This window comes from Aquarana catesbeiana, linkage group LG04 (assembly GCF_042186555.1).
Source record: "Aquarana catesbeiana isolate 2022-GZ linkage group LG04, ASM4218655v1, whole genome shotgun sequence".
NCBI lineage: Eukaryota > Metazoa > Chordata > Amphibia > Anura > Ranidae > Aquarana > Aquarana catesbeiana.
In genome coordinates this window covers 35444857-35469837 of record NC_133327.1, presented here as the reverse complement: position 1 = coordinate 35469837, position 24981 = coordinate 35444857, and the positions used below count along the sequence as shown (strand labels likewise).

The window sequence follows — 24981 nt, the reverse complement described above, 5'->3', positions numbered from 1 at the left end:
TTCACGGTGACACCTCACATGCATGGAACGATTGCTGTTTGTGTGCGAGCGTGTGGGATCAAAGCGCGTGTTTGCTTTAGCAGGCAAGCACGGAAGGACGGGGCACTTTAAAAAAAAATATATATTATTTTTTCCATTTAATTTTATTTTTACACTGTTGCTTTAATTTTTTGTTATTGATCGCTTTTATTGCCGTCACAAGGAATGTAAACATCCTTGTGACAGCAAAAGGCATGTGACAGGTACTCTTTATGGAGAGATCTGGAGTCTATAAGGCCCCTTTCACATGAGGCGGACTCCGTTTCTACGGAGCCCGCCTCGGTCCGCCGGCTCAGCGGGAGATCTGTCCGCTGAGCCGGCGGATGACAGGTCCCTCTCTGCTCACTGAGCGGGGAGGGGCTTGTCAGGTGCCGCTGCCGCCTATGGAGGGATCGGACGAAAACGGACAGCGTGTCCGTTTTCGTCAGATCTCCCCCAATCCGATCCGCCAGCGACTGACCTGGACGTAGGGCCATCCGTCTGCTCTTCAGCGGATTGGACCGGGTCGGATGTCAGCGACATGTCTCCGCTGACATCCGACGCTCCATAGATTAACATGGAGCGCCCGTTCAGGTCCGCTGTCAAAACTGACAGGCGGACCTGAACGGTCCGATCGTGTGAAAGGGTCATAAGACCCCAAAATCCCTCCTCTGCGCTTAAAATCAATCAAAAATGAAAAGATTGATGTATCTGAATGCTTTTGATTTAAAAAAACTGGCGCTGATAGTTTCCGAGTAAACCGAAAGTCATGTCATTGCTTCTGGTTTACTATAAACGAACAACCAATCAAAGCCAATCCCGGCTTTGTTCGGCTGTCTGGCCAGCTAGTATTTACGGTCACTAGGGTCTCCCAGTGGGATGGTAGAGGCCAAGAGAGCCGCGGAAGGCGGCCAGAGGTGGAGGGAAACGTCCCATCCTACTGAGTGTAATAGCAACCGAGAGGCTGGTGAGCCGCTCCGGTTGCTGTTACAAGAGAGCTGACCGCTTGTTCTAAAAAAAAAAAGGTACCGGGATGACGCCTGCAGCTAAAGTACCGGTATGTCGCTGGACAGGTTAAAGTAGAGCTGAAGGCAAAACTTTTTTTTTCATATTAGAGTAAGGGAGGGTTATAACCCCTGCCATTGTTTCTTTTTGCCATCTGTGTCCCATTAGGGAGATTTCCCTTCACTTCCTGTCCCATTGCCACAATAGGAAGTGAGGGGAAGTCCCTCCAAAAGCGAAGGAAATTCCTGGTCACCCCCAGAACTAGTGTCCCCATCAGCGGCAGCCGGTCCATATAGGGCGCAGGAAGCGGGTCTTAAAGCAGTGTTCCGACCAAAAAAAAAAAAAATTCAAAGCCAGCAGCTACACCTACTGCAGCTACTGGCTTTTAATATATGAACACTTACCTGTCCTGGAGTCCAGCGATGTCGGCATCGCAGCTGTTTCCATCAGCTGTCGGGTGCTGCCGCCACCATTGTAGGTAAGGGTACCCGGCAGTGTAGCCTTGCGGCTTCACGCTGGGAACCCTACTGCGAATGCGCGAGGCCCCGCTCCTCTCTCCAGCCCGGCGTCAGGGAGAGGAGGAGCGAGGAGTAGGGAGCCCCGCGGTGATGTCACGGGCTGCGGACCGGACTCCCAGAAGAGCGAACAGGATACCTGTCAAAGACGCGGGGGGGGGGGGGTTTGTTTGCTGCCCCCCCCCAAAAAAGGGGAACCAGCCACCACTGGTCCCCATTGGAAAATTTCCCCTATGTTCCTGTTCTGGGGACAATCCAAGATTTGTGATTTTCTTTCACTTTGACGGATAACGGTCACCAGGACAAATGAAGAGGGTGAATCTCCCTAACAGGGGACACAGACAGCAATAAAAACCTGACACGTGTTGTAATCTCGCTCCAGTCTATCCAAAAAGAAGAAGAGTTCTGCCCTCCAGGTATACAGAGCTCTCCTCCAGTTCATTATTGATGGGTGCTGCTGCCACGTATCAGGTCTTTGCCTCTCTCTGCTGGAACAATAAACACTTCCTCCGCAGTTCCGTCCTAGCACACCTGGAGCCATGTACATACAGTCAAGGTGACTGCGGTGTTTGTACAAGGTCTGCCGTTTATATAGAGGAGACCTTATCTTGCTGGATTAACACCAGAAGGTTTATCTTGGCAGGAAATTGAAGGTGAGAAAATGCAGAACAGGAGGAGACAGCAGCCATGCTTCTCATTCACTCCATATCAGCAGTGCCTCCCCCATTGTTATACTTGATTTCCTCTCTCCCCTCTCTTGTACGTGACTCCTCTCATGTCCCCCCTGATCAGGGAGGTTCCAATCTATGCTGGTTCAGCAGGGACTGGCCGAGATTCTAACCATGCATGGGCAAACAATCGATCGATCAACTTGGGTACAACCAGCCTGTCGGATTTAATCACTGTGATATGATAATAAGACAGGGAGGCTGCAGAGGCCCCCTGGAGATAGGGGCGGGGTTGCGATTGTGACCCCTGCACCCCCTTATGCTACGCCCCAGGCATTATTGTACAAGAGAAAGAATGTTGGGAGTATGGGCCCCACCTCAGACTCACCAGAGGAAAAGGGCAAGTGGACTATCGCGGTACATGTAAAGAAGGTGTACATGGGTACTACAAGACATTAAGGCCTCATGCACACGAGACGCCGGTGGAAACTCTGCTGAACACGTGTGTTTAAAAGCTGAAACCGGCGTTTAGAAACCCCCGTTTTGCCACGTTTGTGTCTAGAAGCGTCTGCAGAGCAAAGAATGACATTTTGCGATCCAACTTTGTGCTAGGAACCCCAAATTTGGCGTGCTAACACATATCCAAATTTGGGGTTCCTAGCACCAAGTGGCCCCGAGACATGGGGCCCCAAAGTTGGGTTGCAAAATGTCAAGCACTTCTGCAGCAGAGAATGACATTTTGTGGCCCCACTTTGGGGCCACTTGGTGCTAGGAACCCCAAATGTGGATATATTATATTGTTAGTCCAACTGTGTTAGCACACCAGATTTGGGGTTCCTAGCACCAAGTGGCCCTGAGATATGGGGCCCCAAAGTCAGGTCGCAAAATATCAAGCACTTTTCTGCAGCAGAAAATGACATTTTGTGACCCGACTTTGGGGCCCCATATCTTGGGGCCACTTTGTGCTAGGAACCCCAAATTTGGATATGTTGTAGTGCTAGTTCCACTGTGTTTGCATACCAATTCCTAGCACCAAGAAACTCTAAGATATGGGGCCCCAAAGTCGGGTTGCAAAAAACACTTATAAATGCAAACGCAGCTAAACGCGGTACCGGTGTTTAGCTGCATTTGGCGTCTGAAACGTGGAAAACTTTTGCGTCTGAACCCATTTTCTTGCTTCTGGAAAAACGAGGTTAAACGCAACTGCCTAAAAACGCCAAAAAAACGAGACTGTATGTAAACTGTAAACGAGACTACATGGACACATAGGATAACACTGAATGGGTTCAGGGACAGTTGAAAAAAGTGTCCAACTGCCTCTGAACACGAGTTTAACAGCGTCTCGCGTGCATGAGGCCTAATAAAAATATACAAAATGTATTGGTACAAAATAACAAAAACAACAATTTCCACTAAAAGAAACGAAGATGACATGGTATTTTGGTATTTCAACTAGTTTGACGGTTTTACCGCTTCATCAGGAAATACATCTTCGAATTGAAAATAAAGATACAATAATATAGAAATAACAAATCGAAAAATGTTTACAAAATCGGAAAAAACGGGGAATTCTTGCGCTCGCGCTCTGCAGAACCCCTGACGCCATCATCGGCGCCGTACGACAGTGTGGGTTGAAGGAGGCATATATAGCGGGCTTTTCCCGCTATACACGCAGGCCAGCGTGGGACCCGGAGGAGTCCCGGACAACACTTTTTTCAGTAAGTCTCCTTGCTCTTAGTTTTGAAATGCCTGCTTATCACGCCGCACCTCTCTAAGGAGGATGGCGGTCTATTAGATAGCACTATTACACTAATTGCAATGCTATGTTTTACTATTATTTTTTATAGATATTGGACTCTGTTTCTAAAGCAGCATTATATGATGCATGCTTTATGGAATTTGTCCCTGGCTTACTCCATCCCCTGATCTATACATAACTGTATTGATCTGAATGAGTATTTATCTCCGGGTCTCCCATAGTAACGCTCTTACTATCTAGGTAAATATTACCTTAGTCATTACTGCACCTTTTGTCCTCACTTTTAGGCATGGCCTGTTACACCATTTTCACTAGTACTGAATGCGTCTGGTTCTTTTCACAATTCCCACGGTTCATTTTCACACACTTGTTATATATTTTGATTCCACTATACTTTTATTGGTTCTTATCTTGTCACTGTGCTGGCAGTAGCATTCACTTCACCCCCATTTCCCTTGCTTTTTCTTTTCCCTTTTCTTTCTCTCTTTCTTCCACCTTCTTTCTATCACCCTTTTCCCCGCTTCCTTTCCTTTTCTCCTTTCTCCCCCCTCCCCCCCCCCCCCCCCCGTTTCATTTTTACACCCCCCTCCCTTTGCCCGTTCTTACTACCTTCTCCTCTCTCTTTCCAACCACCTTTTGGTATTCTTCTTCTTGGTTCCTTTTCTGCCATTTTTATGGTTCACCCTATTTATTTCCTCATTGTGGCTCCTGTCCATCACCCCCACACCCCTATTCCTTTATGACTGTGGGCATTTGCCTGACATTATCAATCCTCCACACTCTTTTTACCCAGACGCTAGCTAGCTGGTTACTGCCTATACCTCCTTCCCAATCGCCGTGGGAGACTTTTCCGGGTCGCTTTACGCTGTGCACCAACCAAGGCATGGGTAAGCCGTTTCATATAATTATGATCATTTTTTCATCCCTTCCCCATTTTTTTCCGATTTAGTAAACCTTTTTCGATTTGTTATTTCTATATTATGGTATCTTTATTTTCATTTCGCAGATGTATTACCTGATGAAGCGGTAAAACCGCGAAACTAATTGAAATACCGAAATACCATGTCATCTGCATTTCTTTTAGTGGAAATTGTTGTTTTTGTTATTTTGTACCAATACATTTTGTATATTTTTATTAATGTCTTGTAGTACCTATGTACACCTTCTTTACATGTACCGCGATAGTCCACTTGCCCTTTTCCTCTGGTGAGTCTGGGGTGGGGCCCACACTCCCAACATTCTTTCTCAAATAATTTGGATGATGGTACATTTTGTAGACTTTTACATACTTCATATTGTTTTGTGAGGCCACTCATTCTCATTTTGTACAAGGACTTTGGCACTTTCCCCCCCAGAAAAATCAAAAGCAATCAGGCCCATTCACGCTTGTGCGACTTGTCACGCAACTTTGGAAATCAAAGTTGCATGACAAGTCGTTCCCCATGTTTTCCAGTGATAACCATTCATATATGCGTGACTTAAAGTTGCAGCAAATTCAAAGTAGTTCATGCACTACTTTAGTCCTGACTTTAATGCAACTTCAGGGCCATAGACTTCAATGTTAACCCTCAGAAGTTGCATGAAACTCATACCCGAATGTTATACAATGCAGCTTGTGTCCAACAGTTGTCCATTATCACTGGTCAAAGCCGAAGTCTTATAAAAGTTGCACCCATCCAGTCAGCGCAACTGGAGTCGTACAAGTGTGAATGTAGCCTAGAAGACACTGAATACCTCTCTAGCGTTCTTATACTGGCCACCAATATAAAGAGGTACTTGTCCCAATGAGCACCCAATCTAAGGGGGCCCTTCACCACTGATCACAAATTTAAGGGGGGGCCCAGCGCCACGGTAAGAGCACTGCTGTACTGATCACAAATATAAGTGGAAAGCACCAAAAGCAGAATGTATGTCATCTAGATTTAATTTATTAAGACTTGTTTCATAAAAAGCCAACACGTTTTAGGAGTTCATGTGACCCTGAGGGGTAATTAGGCTGGCTTTAACTGGCATCGATCATATGAATTGCCACTTAGGATCCCACCAATTATATCAGTCTGGTACATGCTTTGTTAAACTGTGCTATGCCTTAAGGAAAGGGGACCCTTTGAACCACAGAAATGTTGACACTTCTCCGCAACCAACCTAAGGGGGCCCCTCGTCCGCTCAGAATCCAACCTAAGGGGGCCTTCGTCCGCCCAGCATCCAACCTAAGGGGGCCCTCGTCCGCCCAGCATCCAACCTAAGGGGGCCCTCGTCCGCCCAGCATCCAACCTAAGGGGGCCCTCGTCCGCCCAGCATCCAACCTAAGGGGGCCCTCGTCCGCCCAGCATCCAACCTAAGGGGGCCCTCGTCCGCCCAGCATCCAACCTAAGGGGGCCCTCGTCCGCCCAGCATCCAACCTAAGGGGGCCCTCGTCCGCCCAGCATCCAACCTAAGGGGGCCCTCGTCCGCCCAGCATCCAACCTAAGGGGGCCCTCGTCCGCCCAGCATCCAACCTAAGGGGGCCCTCGTCCGCCCAGCATCCAACCTAAGGGGGCCCTCGTCCGCCCAGCATCCAACCTAAGGGGGCCCTCGTCCGCCCAGCATCCAACCTAAGGGGGCCCTCGTCCGCCCAGCATCCAACCTAAGGGGGCCCTCGTCCGCCCAGCATCCAACCTAAGGGGGCCCTCGTCCGCCCAGCATCCAACCTAAGGGGGCCCTCGTCCGCCCAGCATCCAACCTAAGGGGGCCCTCGTCCGCCCAGCATCCAACCTAAGGGGGCCCTCGTCCGCCCAGCATTCAACCTAAGGGGGCCCTCGTCCGCCCAGCATCCAGCCTAAGGGGGCCCTCGTCCGCCCAGCATCCAACCTAAGGGGGCCCTCGTCCGCCCAGCATCCAACCTAAGGGGGCCCTCGTCCGCCCAGCATCCAGCCTAAGGGGGCCCTCGTCCGCCCAGCATCCAGCCTAAGGGGGCCCTCGTCCGCCCAGCATCCAGCCTAAGGGGGCCCTCGTCCTCCCAGCATCCAGCCTAAGGGGGCCCTCGTCCGCCCAGCATCCAGCCTAAGGGGGCCCTCGTCCGCCCAGCATCCAGCCTAAGGGGGCCCTCGTCCGCCCAGCATCCAGCCTAAGGGGGCCCTCGTCCGCCCAGCATCCAGCCTAAGGGGGCCCTCGTCCGCCCAGCATCCAAACTAAGGGGGCCCTCGTCCGCCCAGCATCCAAACTAAGGGGGCCCTCGTCCGCCCAGCATCCAAACTAAGGGGGCCCTCGTCCGCTCAGCATCCAATCTAAGGGAGGGGGATTGGAATCCAATCCCCCAGAAAGCATCCAACCTAAGGGGGCCCTCGTCCGATCAGCATCCAACCTAAGGGGGCCCTCGTCCGATCAGCATCCAACCTAAGGGGGCCCTCGTCCGCCCAGCATCCAACCTAAGGGGGCCCTCGTCCGCCCAGCATCCAACCTAAGGGGGCCCTCGTCCGCCCAGCATCCAACCTAAGGGGGCCCTCGTCCGCCCAGCATCCAACCTAAGGGGGCCCTCGTCCGCCCAGCATCCAACCTAAGGGGGCCCTCGTCCGCCCAGCATCCAACCTAAGGGGGCCCTCGTCCACCCAGCATCCAACCTAAGGGGGCCCTCGACCGCCCAGCATCCAACCTAAGGGGGCCCTCGTCCGCCCAGCATCCAACCTAAGGGGGCCCTCGTCCGCTCAGCATCCAACCTAAGGGGCCCCTCATCCGATCAGCATCCAACCTAAGGGGGCCCTCGTCCGCCCAGAATCCAACCTAAGGGGGCCCTCGTCCGCCCAGCATCCAACCTAAGGGGCCCCTCGTCCGATCAGCATCCAACCTAAGGGGGCCCTTACCACCAGTGTAATTCAGGCACTTGTCTACTAGCCATTAGGTGTAAGGAGACACTAAATGTTTTCCACTGGGCTTCTTTTTTTCGGCATTTATTATTATATCTTTACATTGTGAAAATCATTTGTCACATACAGCAAAGGAGAGTGTTGTAAAATGCTCCACTCCATTCTTTATTCCTTTTTTTTAATGATCAGGCTAAAGTACCTTATACTGCAGCTATAGTACATCTAATCATGTTTGGCAGAGATGAAAATGATTTAGAGGGTTCCTCCATGGTATAAGACTGAACCAATGACTGACACCCTACATAGCAATGATTGTGATTGACTCCTGATGGCGGACATGAACCCTCTTCATGCCGTTACTCTAAGGAGCCTGTTGACCAGTCACTCCTGTGCCCCCCGTCCTGATTGATTCCCTTCTCGCTGCCGGCCAATATGTGAAGATAAAACTTCCTGCAGAAGATCACTCATCGTCTTCTGGTGAGAGGGGAACTCAGGGCAATACTCGTATTATCGAGGAAAAGATCTGACAAGAGTAAAAGGTCTGCTTCTCTGTGAATTGCCAGGAGAGGAAGAAGGCTTTTCCTGAATGTGGCCATTAATTGTCTGCAGTGTGAAAACGATCTTTCTTCCTCCGCCAATATTTGTAGTCAGTGTGAAAAAAAAAAAAAAATCTTGTTCATGATAGGAAATACAGACAGTAAAACAGCCTATTTAAAGGGCGCCTCCGCCTAACACTTGGATGTTTTTGCTGACAAGATTGAATGACACGGCAATCTCTTCTATATCTAGAGTTCCCAGGTCAGCCCAAATGCTGTGATCACTAAAAAGGGATAAGCTCAGGTGTGTTTGGATCCTAGTCTGAACCCGTCTGAGTTATTCCACCAGGAACCTGTCACTGCACCCAGCCAATCATAAGTGGCCCAGGCATTCTCCGCCCCCCCCCCCTGCCATGTATACACACGCCACTGTGTGCCTACAGGAAGGGGAATGCCTCAGCCGCTTATCACATCCCCATTCATGATTAGAGATGAGCTTGGCATCCTTCAAACTCATGTCTGCTCAAGCTCTGGACTCACGCTCTTTTTTTTTACTCCAATTAGCTGTGGGCCAGGCAATGCCCACCCCGCCTCTTTGATTACACGAGCTGGGGAGTGGAGACCACAGAAAAACGATCCATTGTGGATCACTTTTCATTGGCACTGCCACCTATCTGAAAGAGATTTCGAAGGGGTGAAGTCCAGACTACTAAATGGAAAGCTCATCACAAGGCTTGTTTAAACTAGCTCTGCCCTCTGAAAAGCAATCTGCGGTGGATCGATTTTCAGAAGGCATTTGGACAAGGTGTTATGTCGCCTTAATAGTAGAAAAAAAACAGGGTAACCCTTCTCCCAGTAGCGGAGACACGGGCATATGGTGGGTTCTTGGCGTGCCTGGCAATATATTAAACAAAACAGAACAAAATATCTTGTTTGCCTGGCAATATACACACAAGGGCATTATACTTAAAAACAACAATATTTATTATACACAATTAAAATCTGAAAATACTATCTAAAATCATGTGATAAATGCTGCCAAGTTTGCTATACAAACAACAGAGCAGAAAGTGATGGTGGGATGGACACATTTTGCCCAAGTTGGGCTTCTTCAGGAATCAGTTCATGTTCACAACATATTGATAAGGAAGATGATAGTCCTCCTTATAAAAAAGGAATGCCAATTTGAACCGCAAAGGTAAGGGTAATAAGAGGGGGGGGGAGGGGAATGATAACCAAGATCTTAAATTGGAACCCTACAAGCATCGCAGAAAACTCCAGGCTTGTATACAGCCAAAAAATTGCAGCACATGGCACCAGATCAGTCTGAAACTTGAGAATGGCAACGCCAAGAATTTAAAGTGGAGTTCCACCCACTTTTACAACTCTTCAGCATCCCTCCCTAAACTGTGCACTGTAAACAAATTGGATATTTTTTTATTTTTTTCTCAGCACCTACTGTATATCTGCTGTATTCATTTTTCACTTCCTCCTCCCTGGCCGCGGCCCATCGCATCATTTCCTGTTTGCAGTGCCTTCTGGGAAGAGGCGGCAACTTCCTCTGACACTGCCGTTGCTATGGAAACCTGACCTGAAACCTAATACACTGCTTGTGCTCCACTGAGCATGTGCGAGATCTGCAAGGATGAGATCCAGGAAGAAATACAGTCTGGCTTCAGATGCCCAGACTTAAGATGGCCACGGCCTGCTGTAAATTTATAAAATAACAAACTACTGCTATAAACTAACAAAACAGACCTTAGTTTACAGACTAACTTTACTAGAATACATTAAGCTTGTGTATTATAGGGGTATTTTTATTTAAAAAGTATAATTTCGGCCGGAACACCACTTTAAGGTCTTGGTAATCATCTTCCTTCTCTTACTACCCTGGCCTTTGGGGTTCAAATTGGGCATTCCTTTTTCATAAGGAGGACTATCATGTACGGGGGAGGAGGGGGGGGGGGGGTATTTTATTTCCCTTGCTCAACTCACAGGCTGAAATCTACACATGTATATCCAATTAAAGTCTATGTCACTTGTTTAAACCAATGCACTCCTTGTGTGACCTCTCTCAACAATTGTTAATATAGAACTAGAGAAATTGCACTAAGCCACTGAGAGGTCCCTCTAGAGGCTAATAAGAAGATCTCATTATGAAAAAAAAATATATAATAAAAAAAAAAAAATAACAATAAAAAAAAAAAATATATATATATATATATATATATATATATATATATATATATATATATATATATATATATATATATAAGTAATTTATCAGTACACCTCTGCAATACATCCCTTCATGTTCCTGGAGTGTAAATGGCCAGCCAAAGAATCCCTCAGGTGCCGTGTATGACCCCCCCCACTGCAATGAATGGCTATTCGCGGCTACATGGTATACAATGGCACTTAATCTCACAAACCTGCACACATGCACTCGTGTACAACCCTGGACACACATAACAGGAAGTGAGAGTAATCCCTCCCCAACCATAACAGGAAGTGAGAGTAATCCCTCCCCAACCATAACAGGAAGTGAGAGTAATCCCTCCCCAACCATAACAGGAAGTGAGAGTAATCCCTCCCCAACCATAACAGGAAGTGAGAGTAATCCCTCCCCAACCATAACATGAAGTGAGAGTAATCCCTCCCCAACCATAACATGAAGTGAGAGTAATCCCTCCCCAAACATACAATGAAGTGAGAGTAATCCCTCCCCAACCATAACATGAAGTGAGAGTAATCCCTCCCCAACCATAACATGAAGTGAGAGTAATCCCTCCCCAAACATACAATGAAGTGAGAGTAATCCCTCCCCAACCATAACAGGAAGTGTGGGTATTCCCTCCCCAACCATAACAGGAAGTGTGGGTATTCCCTCCCCAACCATAACAAGAAGTAAGAGTAATCCCTCCCCAACCATAACAGGAAGTGAGAGTAAACCCTCCCCAACCATAACAGGAAGTGAGAGTAATCCCTCCCCAACCATAACAGGAAGTGAGAGTAATCCCTCCCCAACCATAACATGAAGTGAGAGTAATCCCTCCCCAACCATAACAGGAAGTGAGAGTATCCCCCCCCCCAACCATAACGGGAAGTGAGAGTAATCCCTCCAGAACCACAATAGGAAGTCAGAATAATCCCTCCGAAATCCAACACAAGAGGAAGTGAGAGTAATCCTTCCAAACACAATCCCATTGTTTTGCAAATTGATGTACACTACAAACTGTATGACTGAATTGGTTCTGATATCACTGTTTTACTAACCTGACAGCTTATTCTTCTAAATAGGAAACCTTCAATTTGTTTGCAAATGTTAAAGATTCTAACTACCAGCAAGAATAAGTCCTTACATTTAAAGAGCGCCTGTCATTTCAGATCCAACATGGCAGCACCTGTTAGCCGGCATCCACTCACCAGCTACCGCCACGTCCCTCACCTTGTGTCACTGCCGCATTAAAGTGAATGGGACTGTCAGTGAATCAACAGCGGGTCAGAGGAGGAGTGGCTGCGGGACAGAGATGGACAGTTGCTCTTTGAAAATTATGATTTAAATCAAGCCTTTTTACTAGTGATTTAAATCAACTTGATTTAAATCAAATCCACCCTGTTCCAAACACAACAGGAAGTGAGAGTAATCCTTCCATACACAACAGGAAGTGAGAGTAATCCTTCCATACACAACAGGAAGTGAGAGTAATCCTTCCATACATAACAGGAAGTGAGAGTAATCCTTCCATACACAACAGGAAGTGAGAGTAATCCCTCCAAACACAACAGGAAGTGAGAGTAATCCCTCCAAACACAACAGGAAGTGAGAGTAATCCCTCCAAACACAACAGGAAGTGAGAGTAATCCCTCCAAACACAACAGGAAGTGAGAGTAATCCTTCCATACACAACAGGAAGTGAGAGTAATCCTTCCATACACAACAGGAAGTGAGAGTAATCCTTCCATACACAACAGGAAGTGAGAGTAATCCTTCCAAACAACCAGAAGTGAGAGTAATTCCCCAAACACAACAGGAAGTGAGAGTAATCCCTCCAAAGCAAGGGGGAAATCTCTTTAAAAATAGTTTTTGATTTCCCACCACTAACAATGGTCACCAGCAGAGGTCACTATAAAGGGAAGATTTTTGTCTTGTCTAATTCACTTTTAAAGTGGAACTAAAAAGGCAAAACTTTTTTCCTCAATTTTGGGCAGAGTAAGGGAGGGTTATAACCCGTCAGTTTTTTGTTTTTTTTTCCATCTGTGTCCCCATTGGGAGATTTCCCTTCACTTCCTGTTCCATAGTCAACACAGGAAGTGAGAGAAAATCCCTGCAAACTGAGAATTCCAGGCCATCTCCAGTACTAGTGTCCCCATTGGAAGATTTGCATCTCTATCCCTGTTCTGGGGACAATCCAAAAGTTCCACCCTCGGTGATAATGGTAAATAGGACCAATAGAGAGTGTAAATCAGGGGCACGGACAGTAATAAACACCTAACAGGGGTTCTAGTCCTTCTTTCCTCTGTCCAAAACCAAATGAAAAAAAAAAAATGTCTTTAGTTATATTTTAAGTAATTCCCGGGAGAAGAACAGAGAGTGCTATTCCTGGTTGTATCTGCAGAACGGGAGGTCAGGGTGGGGAAATCAGAGACACTTGACAGGTATGTGATCTTCTCCCAGCTCCATCCAAATAGTAGGGGCTAGAGATAAATCAATCATTGCAGGTGATGAGAGCCTGAGGCTTCCTATACAGAAATCCAATGACTCGATTGGTTTAATGACTCGAATCCTCCATCCAGACATTTGTTGTGTTTGGTAGAATCCTCCCGCTCCGTGTATTCTGACAATGACGAGACTTCCCGCCATCAGAATACACTGATCAGCACCCATGGCTATTGCCTGCAGTACGGATCAAGAGAAGATAATTCAGTAGGCTGGTTAACATCATAGACCTACGCATCTCTGACATCATAGACCAACGCATCTCTGACATCATAGAACTACACATCTCTGACAGCATAGAACTACGCATCTCTGACAGCATAGAACTACGCATCTCTGACAGCATAGAACTACGCATCTCTGACAGCATAGAACTACGCATCTCTGACAGCATAGAACTACGCATCTCTGACATCATAGAACTACGCATCTCTGACATCATAGAACTCCACATCTCTGACAGCATAGAACTACGCATCTCTGACAGCATAGAACTACGCATCTCTGACAGCATAGAACTACGCATCTCTGACAGCATAGAACTACGCATCTCTGACAGCATAGAACTACGCATCTCTGACATCATAGAACTACGCATCTCTGACATCATAGAACTACGCATCTCTGACAGCATAGAACTCCACATCTCTGACAGCATAGAACTACGCATCTCTGACAGCATAGAACTACGCATCTCTGACATCATAGAACTACGCATCTCTGACAGCAGAGAACTACGCATCTCTGACAGCAGAGAACTACGCATCTCTGACAGCAGAGAACTACGCATCTCTGACAGCAGAGAACTACGCATCTCTGACAGCAGAGAACTACGCATCTCTGACAGCAGAGAACTACGCATCTCTGACAGCAGAGAACTACGCATCTCTGACAGCAGAGAACTACGCATCTCTGACAGCATAGACCTACGCATCTCTGACAGCATAGACCTACGCATCTCTGACAGCATAGACCTACGCATCTCTGACAGCATAGACCTACGCATCTCTGACAGCATAGACCTACGCATCTCTGACAGCATAGACCTACGCATCTCTGACAGCATAGACCTACGCATCTCTGACAGCATAGACCTACGCATCTCTGACAGCATAGACCTACGCATCTCTGACAGCATAGACCTACGCATCTCTGACAGCATAGACCTACGCATCTCTGACAGCATAGACCTACGCATCTCTGACAGCATAGACCTACGCATCTCTGACAGCATAGACCTACGCATCTCTGACAGCATAGACCTACGCATCTCTGACAGCATAGACCTACGCATCTCTGACAGCATAGACCTACGCATCTCTGACAGCATAGAACTCCGCATCTCTGACAGCATAGAACTCCGCATCTCTGACAGCATAGAACTCCGCATCTCTGACAGCATAGAACTCCACATCTCTGACAGCATAGAACTCCACATCTCTGACAGCATAGAACTCCACATCTCTGACAGCATAGAACTCCACATCTCTGACAGCATAGAACTCCACATCTCTGACAGCATAGAACTCCACATCTCTGACAGCATAGAACTCCACATCTCTGACAGCATAGAACTCCACATCTCTGACAGCATAGAACTCCACATCTCTGACAGCATAGAACTCCACATCTCTGACAGCATAGAACTCCACATCTCTGACAGCATAGAACTCCACATCTCTGACAGCATAGAACTCCACATCTCTGACAGCATAGAACTCCACATCTCTGACAGCATAGAACTCCACATCTCTGACAGCATAGAACTCCACATCTCTGACAGCATAGAACTCCACATCTCTGACAGCATAGAACTCCACATCTCTGACAGCATAGAACTCCACATCTCTGACATCATAGAACTCCACATCTCTGACATCATAGAACTCCACATCTCTGACATCATAGAACTCCACATCTCTGACATCATAGAACTCCACATCTCTGACATCATAGACCTACACATCACTGACATCATAGAACTCCACATCTCTGACAGCATAGAACTCCACATCTCTGACAGCATAGAACTCCACATCTCTGACAGCATAGAACTCCACATCTCTGACAGCATAGAACTCCACATCTCTGACAGCATAGAACTCCACATCTCTGACAGCATAGAACTCCACATCTCTGACAGCATAGAACTCCACATCTCTGACAGCATAGAACTCCACATCTCTGACAGCATAGAACTCCACATCTCTGACAGCATAAAACTCCACATCTCTGACAGCATAGAACTCCACATCTCTGACATCATAGAACTCCACATCTCTGACATCATAGAACTCCACATCTCTGACATCATAGAACTCCACATCTCTGACATCATAGAACTCCACATCTCTGACATCATAGAACTCCACATCTCTGACAGCATAGAACTCCACATCTCTGACAGCATAGACCTACACATCTCTGACAGCATAGAACTACACATCTCTGACAGCATAGACCTACACATCTCTGACAGCATAGAACTACACATCTCTGACAGCATAGACCTACACAGCATAGATTAGAACTACACATCTCTGACAGCATAGACCTACACAGCATAGATTAGAACTACACATCTCTGACAGCATAGAACTCCACATCTCTGACAGCATAGAACTCCACATCTCTGACAGCATAGAACTCCACATCTCTGACAGCATAGAACTCCACATCTCTGACAGCATAGAACTCCACATCTCTGACAGCATAGAACTCCACATCTCTGACAGCATAGAACTCCACATCTCTGACAGCATAGAACTCCACATCTCTGACATCATAGAACTCCACATCTCTGACATCATAGAACTCCACATCTCTGACAGCATAGAACTCCACATCTCTGACAGCATAGAACTCCACATCTCTGACAGCATAGACCTACACATCTCTGACAGCATAGAACTACACATCTCTGACAGCATAGACCTACACATCTCTGACAGCATAGAACTACACATCTCTGACAGCATAGACCTACACAGCATAGATTAGAACTCCACATCTCTGACAGCATAGAACTACACATCTCTGACAGCATAGAACTCCACATCTCTGACAGCATAGAACTCCACATCTCTGACAGCATAGAACTCCACATCTCTGACAGCATAGAACTCCACATCTCTGACAGCATAGAACTCCACATCTCTGACAGCATAGACCTACACAGCATAGATTAGAACTACACATCTCTGACAGCATAGAACTACACATCTCTGACAGCATAGACCTACACAGCATAGATTAGAACTACACATCTCTGACAGCATAGAACTACGCATCTCTGACAGCATAGAACTCCACATCTCTGACATCATAGAACTCCACATCTCTGACAGCATAGAACTCCACATCTCTGACAGCATAGAACTCCACATCTCTGACAGCATAGAACTCCACATCTCTGACAGCATAGAACTCCACATCTCTGACAGCATAGAACTCCACATCTCTGACAGCATAGAACTCCACATCTCTGACAGCATAGAACTCCACATCTCTGACAGCATAGACCTACACATCTCTGACAGCATAGAACTACACATCTCTGACAGCATAGAACTACACATCTCTGACAGCATAGACCTACACATCTCTGACAGCATAGACCTACACATCTCTGACAGCATAGACCTACACATCTCTGACAGCATAGAACTACACATCTCTGACAGCATAGAACTACACATCTCTGACATCATACAACTACACATCTCTGACATCATACAACTACACATCTCTGACAGCATAGAACTCCACATCTCTGACAGCATAGAACTCCACATCTCTGACAGCATAGAACTACACATCTCTGACAGCATAGACCTACACAGCATAGATTAGAACTACACATCTCTGACATCATAGAACTCCACATCTCTGACAGCATAGAACTCCACATCTCTGACATCATAGAACTCCACATCTCTGACATCATAGAACTCCACATCTCTGACAGCATAGAACTCCACATCTCTGACAGCATAGAACTACACATCTCTGACAGCATAGAACTACACATCTCTGACATCATAGAACTACACATCTCTGACATCATAGAACTACACATCTCTGACAGCATAGAACTCCACATCTCTGACAGCATAGAACTCCACATCTCTGACAGCATAGACCTACACAGCATAGATTAGAACTACACATCTCTGACAGCATAGAACTACACATCTCTGACAGCATAGAACTACACATCTCTGACAGCATAGAACTACACATCTCTGACAGCATAGAACTACACATCTCTGACAGCATAGAACTACACATCTCTGACATCATAGAACTCCACATCTCTGACATCATAGAACTCCACATCTCTGACAGCATAGAACTCCACATCTCTGACATCATAGACCTACACATCACTGACATCATAGAACTACACATCTCTGACAGCATAGAACTACACATCTCTGACAGCATAGACCTACACATCTCTGACATCATAGAACTACACATCTCTGACAGCATAGAACTACACATCTCTGACAGCATAGAACTACACATCTCTGACAGCATAGAACTCCACATCTCTGACAGCATAGAACTCCACATCTCTGACATCATAGAACTACACATCTCTGACATCATAGAACTCCACATCTCTGACAGCATAGAACTCCACATCTCTGACAGCATAGAACTACACATCTCTGACAGCATAGAACTCCACATCTCTGACAGCATAGAACTCCACATCTCTGACAGCATAGAACTACACATCTCTGACAGCATAGACCTACACATCTCTGACAGCATAGAACTACACATCTCTGACAGCATAGAACTACACATCTCTGACAGCATAGACCTACACATCTCTGACATCATAGAAATCCACATCTCTGACAGCATAGAACTACAGCACTGTGCCACTAGGTATCACTAATACAAACAGTGCAGGAGGCTTCATTATAGAAATACAGAAGACTACAATGAATGAATGAAAAATGCACAGTGCTAGATCAGGACTTAGTAATGTGACCAGACTATCACAAGGTCTCAGTCCCCTCTGTCAGTGTCTCAGTCCTTGGTGTTACCATCTCAATTCCCTATTATGGTGTCTCAGTCCCTGATGTCAGTGTCCCAGTACGCAATATCAGTGTCTCAGAGGACTAAAACTATGATATCAGGGACTGAGACACTGATATTGAGTACTGGGACACTGACATCAGGGACTGAGACAGCATAATAGGGAATTGAGATGGTAACACCAAGGACTGAGACACTGACAGAGGGGACTAAAACTATGATATCAGGGACTATGTCAGTGTCCCAGTACTCAATATCAGTGTCTCAGTCCCTGATATCATAGTTTTAGTCCTCTATGTCAGTGTTCGAGTCCTCTGTCAGAGTCTCAGTCCCTGATGTCAGTGTCTCAGTCCCTGACGTCAATGTCTCAGTCCTCGATGTTAGTGTCTCAGTCCCCGATGTCAGTGTCTCAGTCCCCGATGTCAGTGTCTCAGTCCCTGATATCATAGTTTTAGTCCTCGAGGTCAGTGTCCGAGTCCTCTGTCAGAGTCTCAGTCCCTGATGTCAGTGTCTCAGTCCCTGATGTCAGTGTTTTGGTTCTCTATGTCAGTGTCTCAGTCCCTGATGTGTGTTTTGGTCCTATGTCAGTGTCTCAGTCCCTGATGTCAGTGTCTTACTCCTCTATGTCAGTGTCTCAGTCCCTGATGTCAGTGTCTCAGTCCCTGATGTCAGTGTCTCAGTCCCTGATGTCAGTGACTCAGTCCTCTATGTCAGTGTCTCAGTCCCTGATGTCAGTGTCTCAGTCCCTGATGTCAGTGTCTCAGTCCCTGATGTCAGTGTCTCAGTCCCTGATGTGTGTTTTGGTCCTATGTCAGTGTCTCAGTCCCTGATATCAGTGTCTCAGTCCTCTATGTCAGTGCCTCAGTCTATGTCAGTGTTTCAGTCCCTGATGTCAGTGTCTCAGTCCCTGATGTCAGTGTCTCAGTCCCTGATGTCAGTGTCTCAGTCCCTGATGTCAGTATCTCAGTCCTCTATGTCAGTGTCTCAGTCCCTGATATCAGTGTCTCAGTCCTCTATGTCTGTGTCTCAGTCCTCTATGTCAGTGTCTCAGTCCTCTATGTCAGTGTCTCAGTCCTCTATGTCAGGGTTTCAGTCCCTGATGTCAGTGTCTCAGTCCCTGATGTCAGTGTCTCAGTCCCTGATATCAGTGTCTCAGTCCCTGATGTCAGTGTCTCAGTCCCTGATATCAGTGTCTCAGTCCTCTATGTCAGTGTTTCAGTCCCTGATGTCAGTGTCTCAGTCCCTGATGTCAGTGTCTCAGTCCCTGATATCAGTGTCTCAGTCCTCTATGTCAGTGTTTCAGTCCCTGATGTCAGTGTCTCAGTCCCTGATGTCAGTGTCTCAGTCCCTGATGTCAGTGTCTCAGTCCCTGATGTCAGTGTCTCAGTCCTCTATGTCAGTGTCTCAGTCCCTGATATCAGTGTCTCAGTCCTCTATGTCAGTGTCTCAGTCCCTGATATCAGTGTCTCAGTCCTCTATGTCAGTGTCTCAGTCCCTGATATCAGTGTCTCAGTCCTCTATGTCAGTGTCTCAGTCCCTGATATCAGTGTCTCAGTCCTCTATGTCAGTGTCTCAGTCCCTGATATCAGTGTCTCAGTCCTCTATGTCAGTGTCTCAGTCCCTGATATCAGTGTCTCAGTCCTCTATGTCAGTGACTCAGTCCTCTATGTCAGTGTCTCAGTCCCTGATGTCAGTGTTTCAGTCCCTGATGTCAGTGTCTCAGTCCCTGATGTCAGTGTCTCAGTCCTCTATGTCAGTGTCTCAGTCCCTGATATCAGTGTCTCAGTCCTCTATGTCAGTGTCTCATTTCCTGATATCAGTGTCTCAGTCCTCTATGTCAGTGTCTCAGTCCCTGATATCAGTGTCTGTCCTCTATGTCAGTGTCTCAGTCCCTGATATCAGTGTCTCAGTCCTCTATGTCAGTGTCTCAGTCCCTGATATCAGTGTCTCAGTCCTCTATGTCAGTGTCTCAGTCCTCTATGTCAGTGTCTCAGTCTATGTCAGTGTTTCAGTCCCTGATATCAGTGTCTCAGTCCTCTATGTCAGTGTCTCAGTCCCTGATATCAGTGTCTCAGTCCTCTATGTCAGTGTCTCAGTCCCTGATATCAGTGTCTCAGTCCTCTATGTCAGTGTCTCAGTCCCTGATATCAGTGTCTCAGTCCTCTATGTCAGTGACTCAGTCCTCTATGTCAGTGTCTCAGTCCCTGATGTCAGTGTTTCAGTCCCTGATGTCAGTGTCTCAGTCCCTGATGTCAGTGTCTCAGTCCTCTATGTCAGTGTCTCAGTCCCTGATGTCAGTGTCTCAGTCCTCTATGTCAGTGTCTCAGTCCTCTATGTCAGTGTCTCAGTCCCTGATATCAGTGTCTCAGTCCTCTATGTCAGTGTCTCAGTCCCTGATATCAGTGTCTCAGTCCTCTATGTCAGTGTCTCAGTCCCTGATGTCAGTATTTTGGTTCTCAGTGTCAGGTATATCAGTATCTCAGTCCCTAATATCAGTGTCTTAGTTCTTCATATCACTATCTCTGTCCATGGTGTCAGTCCCCGGTGTCGGGGTGTCGCACAGTGCCCGACTCTCACCTCTCTCCGGTCCCGTTACCCGCTGCGCGCTCTGGTATCGGTGCACCGGGCGGGGACGCGCTTTTCCCTCTTCCTGGCAGCCAGGGCGGCGCGCTCCCCGCTGCGCGTGCCTGGGCTCCGCCTCCCGATGAAGTCAGGCTATTAGATTTTCTCTTCCCCCATCTTTGTGACTGGCGGCTGGTGACGTTAGCCCACAGTGGTCCACGTGACCACATCTCCGCTGTCCTCCTAGTCAGTGTGTACACTGGTCACTGAGAGCGCCGAGATCAGCACAGAGCTGATTGATCATCACACGTCCTTCCCTCATCACTCCATCCAATCAGTGTGCGACCCCCACAGATCTCTATACAGAGATATCAGGGACTGACACTGATATCAGGGACTGATACCAGGGACTAACATAGAGGACTGACACTGATATAAGGGACTGAGACAAAGACAGAGGACTGAGACACTGATATCAGGGACTGAGACACTGACAGAGGACTGAGACACTGATATCAGGGACTGAGACACTGATATCCGGGACTGAGACACTGATATCCGGGACTGAGACACTGACATAGAGGATATAGACACTGACATCAGGGACTGAGACACTGACATAGAGGACTGAGACATTGACATAGAGGACTGAGACACTGACATAAGAGGACTGAGACACTGATATCAGGGACTGAGACATTGACATAGAGGACTGAGACACTGATATCAGGGACTGAGACATTGACATAGAGGACTGAGACACTGATATCAAGGACTGAGACACTGACATAGAGGATTGAGACACTGACATAGAGGACCGAGATACTGACATTGGGGACTGAGACACTGACATAAGAGGATTGAGACACTGATATCTGGGAATGAGACACTGACATAGAGGATTGAGACATTGATATCAGGGACTGAGACACTGACATAGAGGACTGAGACACTGATATCAAGGACTGAGACACTGACATAGAGGATTGAGACACTGACATAGAGGACCGAGACACTGACATCGGGGACTGAGACACTGATATCAGGGACTGAGACACTGACATAGAGGATTGAGACACTGACATAGAGGACCGAGACACTGACATCGGGGACTGAGACACTGATATCAGGGACTGAGACACTGATATCAGGGACTGAGACACTGGTATCATGGGAATGAGACATTGACATAGAGGACTGAGACATTGACATAAGAGGATTGAGACACTGATATCTGGGAATGAGACACTGACATAGAGGATTGAGACACTGATATCCGGGACTGAGACACTGACATAGAGGATTGAGACACTGATATCAGGGACTGAGACACTGACATAGAGGATTGAGCCACTGGTATCAGGGACTGAGACACTGACATAGAGGATTGAGACACTGATATCCGGGACTGTGACACTGACATAGAGGATTGAGACACTGATATCAGGGACTGAGACACTGACATAGAGGATTGAGACACTGATATCCGGGACTGAGACACTGACATAGAGGATTGAGACACTGATATCAGGGACTGAGACACTGACATAGAGGATTGAGACACTGATATCCGGGACTGAGACACTGACATAGAGGATTGAGACACTGATATCAGGGACTGAGACACTGAGAGCGAGGACTGTGCAGAGTGGTGGTAGATGTATCTCACAGAGGGGCCGGGCTCAGCTCTCAGGTGATAGCGCCCCCTTCTGACAGTTTTTCAGAGATCTGATCTGGTCTTTCATTGGGTCCTGTGAGCGCAGTGATTGGCTGGTGGCAGTGTCACAGCTCCCCAGTGACTGGAATATGTTGTGTTTGATGGCATTTTTTTACATCATTTATTGATCCTTCTCACATCTGGGGATTTATTTTTTATTTTTCACACACAATAAATGTTAGATTTAAACAGCCATTTATTAAATCCATATTTTCAGGGAATAAATAGACTTTAACCACTTCAATACAGGGCACTTACACACCCTTCCTGCCCAGACCAATTTTCAGCTTTCAGCGCTCTTAAAGTTTGAATGACAATTACTCAGTCTGAAATTTGTGTCCTTTTTTTTCACACAAATAGAGCTTTCTTTTGGTGGTATTTAATCACTAGTGGGTTTTTTTTTTGTGCTATAAATAAAAAAAGTCCAGAAATTTGGTGGAAAAAAAAGCCTTTTTTTTGTTTCTGTCATAAAATTTTGCTAATTAGTAATTTTTCTTCATAAATTTTGGCCAAAATTTATACTGCTTTATATCTTTGGTAAAAATAACCCAAATCAGTGTATATTATTTGGTCTTTGTGAAAGTAAAGCCCCATACACACGATAGGACTTTGTACAAACTTTCCCTTGGATTTTTGTACAAAGGGAGTTGGCCAGAAGTTTGTCTTGCATATAGACGGCAGGACTTTTTCAGCCAACTTTCACCAAATCACGTGGTTTTTCAGCTCTTTACCACCACCCTTTGGTCAACTTCTGTATTGTTGTCTGATATTGAGTCAATCTCGCCACACTGGTGCGGGGATCTGACTTGGATCCCTGCCAATGCCAGGCACTGTGTTTGGTATGAATCTTGAGGGGGAACTCCACGCTAAATTTTAAATAAAAAACTAGCATGGGTTCCCCTCCAGGGGCATACCAGGCCCTTAGATCTGGTATGGATTTTAAGGGGAACCCCCTACGCCGAAAAAACGGCATGGGGGGTCCCTCTAAATCCATACCAGTCCCTTATCCGAGCACGCAGCCCAGCCGGTCAGGAAAGTGGGGGGGGCGAGCAAGCCCCCCCTCCTGAGCCGTACCAGGCCGCATGCCCTCAACATTGGGGGTGGGTGCTTTGGGGGAGGGGGCACCCTGCGGCCCCCCACCCCAAAGCACCTTGTCCCCATGTTGATGAGGACAAGGGCCTCTTCCCGACAACCCTGGCCGTTGGTTGTTGGGGTCTGCGGGCGGGGGGCTTATCAGAATCCGGGAGCCCCCCTTAATAAGGGGGCGCCCAGATCCCGGCCCCCCACCCTATGTGAATGAGTATGAGGTACAACGTTCTTCTCCGGTGCCTTCTTCCTTCTGCCGGGCTCCTCCGCTATCTTCTGTTCTTTTGATAGCGGAGGAGCCCGGACATCTAGATCGTCTTCTTCCCTCTTCTCTTCCAGAGATGTTGACAGGACGCTCTCTCCGGCTGTAATGCTGTCTGTGCGCTCTGCTAGGACTTATATAGGCGGTGACCCCGCCCCCCTATGACACCACAGTCCCGGGGCATGCTGGGACTGTGAGGTCATAAGGGGGCGTGGTCACCGCCTATATAAGTCATAGCAGAGCACACAGACAGCATTGCAACCGGAGAGAGCGTTGTGTCAACATCTCTGGAAGCGAAGAGGGAAGAAGACGATCCAGATGTCCGGGCTCCTCCGCTATCAAAAGAGCGGCAAAAGAGCAGAAGATAGCAGGCACCGGAGAAGAACCAGAGAGCGCGGAGACGACACCGGAGAGAGGGAGAAGAGGCCTGAGAGACCCCCAAAGTCGGAAGAAGACCCCCGAAGTCAGAAGAAGACCCCGGAGCTGCCTAATAAATTAATTTTAAAACCCGTGTACTGTGTTTTATTTATTGACACTTTTTTCCTAGGTTAATGGGTAGGGGTACGCTGTACCCCATACTCATTCACATAGGGTGGGGGGCTGGGATCTGGGGGCCCCCTTATTAAGGGGGCTCCCAGATTCCGATAAGCCCCCCACCCGCAGACCCCGACAACCAACAGCCAGGGTTTGTCGGGAAGAAGCCCCTTGTCCTCATCAACATGGGGACAAGGTGCTTTGGGGTGAGGGGGGACTGCAGGGCCCCCCCTCCCCCAAAGCACCCACCCCCCATGTTGAGGGCATGCGGCCTGGTACGGCTCAGGAGGGGGGGTGCTCGCTCGTCCATACCCCCTTTCCTGACCGGCCGGGCTGCGTGCTCGGATAAGGGTCTGGTATGGTTTTGGGGGGGACCCCCACGTTGTTTTTTCGGCATAGGGGGTTCCCCTTAAAATCCATACCAGACCTAAGGGCCTGGTATGCCCCCAGAGGGGAATTTCCTCCCGCGCTGGCCGAAATAGGAAAATGTGTTTTTCCTATTGCAGCCAGCGCGAGATGTACAGTACCCTGTCGCCGAGAACCAGCGCGATGGGTTCACGCTGGAAACATTCTCGCGCCCGCGTACTGTAGTTTGTACAAAAGTCCGTTCCTTTTGTGTACACACGATCGGACTTTGCTCCATCGGACTTTTGTTGCTGGAAAGTTTGTCCGTTCGCACAGCCAACATAAGTCCGATGGGAA

The 24981-nt window shown here is 47.5% G+C and overlaps 1 protein-coding gene across 8 annotated transcripts in view; it reads right to left on the bottom strand.

Annotated features, from left to right (window-relative positions):
* DTNB (dystrobrevin beta) overlaps positions 1-20849 on the bottom strand; it is a 235251-nt gene extending 214402 nt beyond the window's left edge. For 6 of the 8 annotated variants that reach the window (XM_073625026.1, XM_073625024.1, XM_073625027.1 and 3 more), the window contains exon 1: positions 20696-20849. The gene's annotated coding sequence lies outside the window, so the exon portion shown is untranslated. Of the gene's footprint in view, positions 1-1893; positions 2109-20695 lie in introns of those variants that run through there. The other 2 variants (XM_073625032.1, XM_073625031.1) reach the window with 2 other exon arrangements.
* Positions 20850-24981: the final 4132 nt, after the last annotated feature.